At 33.0% G+C, this 3,217-nt stretch overlaps 1 long non-coding RNA gene across 2 annotated transcripts; it reads left to right on the top strand.

The window, feature by feature from the left end:
- Positions 1-433: 433 nt before the first annotated feature.
- LOC110881078 lies at positions 434-1,744 on the top strand. Of its 2 annotated transcripts, none has more exons than XR_002559578.2 (2): positions 434-787; positions 1,241-1,744. It is a non-coding gene; the product is annotated as an uncharacterized LOC110881078 (long non-coding RNA). The 2 variants fall into 2 exon arrangements; XR_002559579.2 differs by having other exon boundaries at positions 440-782.
- Positions 1,745-3,217: the final 1,473 nt, after the last annotated feature.

The following is a 3,217-nucleotide window of genomic DNA, read 5'->3' as shown; positions in this document are numbered from 1 at the left end:
AGAAAACCACTTTTATTGAGAAAACCCGAGAAACTCAAAGCTCCCGACTTTTTTTTTTTTTGAAAAAATTACCGCACGTAATATACATGTTTTTAAGAGTTTTGGGCAAAAAAAATCGAAAAAGCGCGGAGTAGATATTTAAAAAAAAATAATAAACAAGTTTTGGTGTAACATATGTTCAGCGAATGTAACATATGTTACACCAAAACTTGTTTATTTTTTTTTAAAATATCTACTTAGCGCTTTTTCGATTTTTTTGCCCAAAACTCTTAAAATCATGTATTACGTGTGGTAATTTTTTCAAAAAAAAAAGTCGGGAACTTAGAGTTTCCCGGGTTTTCTCAATAAAAGTGGTTTTCTTTTTATCTTTAGCCTATATATATATAGGGTAAGTATTGGGAGAAAACCCAATTAAATGAGAAAACTCAGCAAACCCTATTGTGTAGTCTAGATTGCTCCACATCAACATATGATTTTAGAGCTTTGGAGGGTAGGATTGTCTTTTTACACATGTTGTATCATTTCATACACATACCCCAATACATGACTGTAAGTCATTTCATTCACCATCATAAGTTTTGGTACTTCACCCCACCCTCTTACCAACTCCTTCATCTTTCTCTCTCTAAAAAAAATCAAGAACACTTTTTTTTTTCAATTTTATCAGATTTGAACAAACCATTTCTCAAAGACCTAGATGTAGATCTTATACTCATTCCTTTCTATTGAAGCCACCAAATCTGAGGATCGAAGCAATTATCGAAGCTCTTCAAGCAAAGAAAGTAAGGTGTTGCTCTCATCACATCTTTAATTCTGTTTTTAGAGAGAGAAAACTGATGTTTTTGAGAGAGAAACAACAATATTCATCTTGTTCATCTGGACACCAAGAACACACGCACAAATGTGTGTGAGAGAAACACGTTTAAAGATCTTATTTTTGTTATTTATGTAATTTGTTTAGATTTATACTTTTTATGATATTTGATAGATTTAAAATCAGAGCTTCATTTGTTTATTTCAAAATTTTAAATCAAGACCAAGAAGAAATTTTTGTGTGCCCAATTTCTTTCTTCAAAAATCTGGTCTTCTTGGTTGTTTCAGATCTATATGTGTTTCAAACATATGGGTTTGAAGCAGATTTGATGTTAGATTCATTACTTTTGAGTTTTTTTATGAGTTCTTTGATTTTCGGTGATGTTATTTTCAATAAAATGTTTGTCTTTTTTTTCATCCTTACCAGGTGGTGATTCTACTAGATGGCATATCCTGTTACTACAACCCGTAGCTACACATGTTACATTTTTTACAGCTACATATGTAACGACCCCTTTGTTATATATGTTAATGACCAGCTTATTGGAATAGGTTAATGGAGTTTATGCAAGAGATGAGTCAGCAAAGGTAGCAGATAAACAGCAAAGACAGACCGTCAATGGAAGCTCCACCCCTTCTTAGTGATTTGTGTTTTCGTTTACTAGTAATATGTAATGTGAGACTTTTATTATTTTGTCTAGGACGTGTTGTTAAAAATGTTCTGGCCTTCCGAACTTCTGCCCTGAAGTCGACCTCAGCATATTTGTGTTGCTTTTGGGCTCTATGCATCCATTTTTGTGTAACTTGTTTGTAGGCAATGTAGCTTTTTACAAGTTTACCAGTACATTAATCTCTAACACATGTTATGTGTAACTTGCTGAAAGTCTTAACACACGTTATAATAGAGCCTTGACACACGTTATATCAGTTATACCGTTATGGGTATAGTAAACGGCCCACCATTTTTCTTAGTGCTATGTATTTTCGTTTACTAGTAATATGTAATGTGAGACTCTTATTGTTTTGTCTAGTACATGATGTTAAAACGGTATGGACTTAACACATTCTGGAAGTCTTAACACACGTTATAAAAGAGGCTTAACACACGTTATATCAGGTATACTACGTTGTTATTAAGTTACTATTGGAGTTTATGCATCCATTCTGGAAGTCTTAACACACGTTATAATAGAGGCCTAACACACGTTATACATGTCAGGCGCGTAACACATGTTACAGTATGTATATACAAATCATGGTGTTTTGGAAACCACTAGCTTATACATGACACCATGTTGGGTTAAACCAAGATTATAATAGAGGCTTAACACATGTTATCCTAGGTATATAGTGTTACAATATTAACTTGTATGTTCCATATTAAATTATTAACTTGTACACGTATTACGATCAGTACATGCACATCATGGTGTTCTACAAACCACTTTCATATACATGAATACAAGTCGGGTTATAGTGGATGCTTACATGTTATCATACGTATACAAGTGGGGTTACAACAAGATTACGATATTAACTAAGCTCACCATTAAACTCATCGCCCCCGTCGACTGTTTTCACCCTTATCACATGTTAAGCAATTACATGTTCCGAACAGACAAATTGTAACACATGTTAGATCAGTATATACACATCATGGTGTTTTGTAAACCACTAGCTTATACATGAATACATGTCAGGTTACAAAAAGATTATAACAGTGGCTTAACACATGTTATACATTCCAAAATGTGCAAAACAAATAACCCGTTTCATATTATATATTCCAAAATTACCGATACATGTGTTACCATAAATGGCTCGTTTCATATTACACGTTACATACTACCTTGTACATTTATTACTTGTACAAGTTTTACGCTCAGTATCCACATTATCGGATATTTTAAACATCAACAAAAATAAAATAGATATTACTTGTTTTTTTTAATTAACAAAAGGTTAACACACGTTATATATCATTCTAACAGGGGCTTAACACATGTTATACATGAACACATGTCAGGTTATATTATGGTGTTCTGTTACAGCATGAACCACCAACACATGTTATAAATGAACGAAGACTTCTTTCCCGAAGGATGTGACTTATTCAATGTCCCCGCATTAACGTCGCCTACATCCATCCAGCTTGTCAATTGAATATCTTTTATGGATCTGTTTCTATAAATCAACACACGTTATATATCATTCTAACAAGTGCTTAACACATGTTATGGGTCTGTCTCTGTAAATCAAGGAACCCAACAAAAAAACAATTATTGTTAAGATCAAAAGCCCCAAACAAGCAACCAAACCAACAAAAAACCCGTTCAAAATTTCATCCTAAAGTTTTGGATTTATTTAAAATACATAAACATTAACCATTACTAGAACACGCATT

The sequence above is a fragment of the Helianthus annuus genome, chromosome 10, assembly GCF_002127325.2.
Source record: "Helianthus annuus cultivar XRQ/B chromosome 10, HanXRQr2.0-SUNRISE, whole genome shotgun sequence".
Taxonomy (NCBI): domain Eukaryota; kingdom Viridiplantae; phylum Streptophyta; class Magnoliopsida; order Asterales; family Asteraceae; genus Helianthus; species Helianthus annuus.
This window is presented reverse-complemented; position numbering and strand designations above follow the sequence as displayed.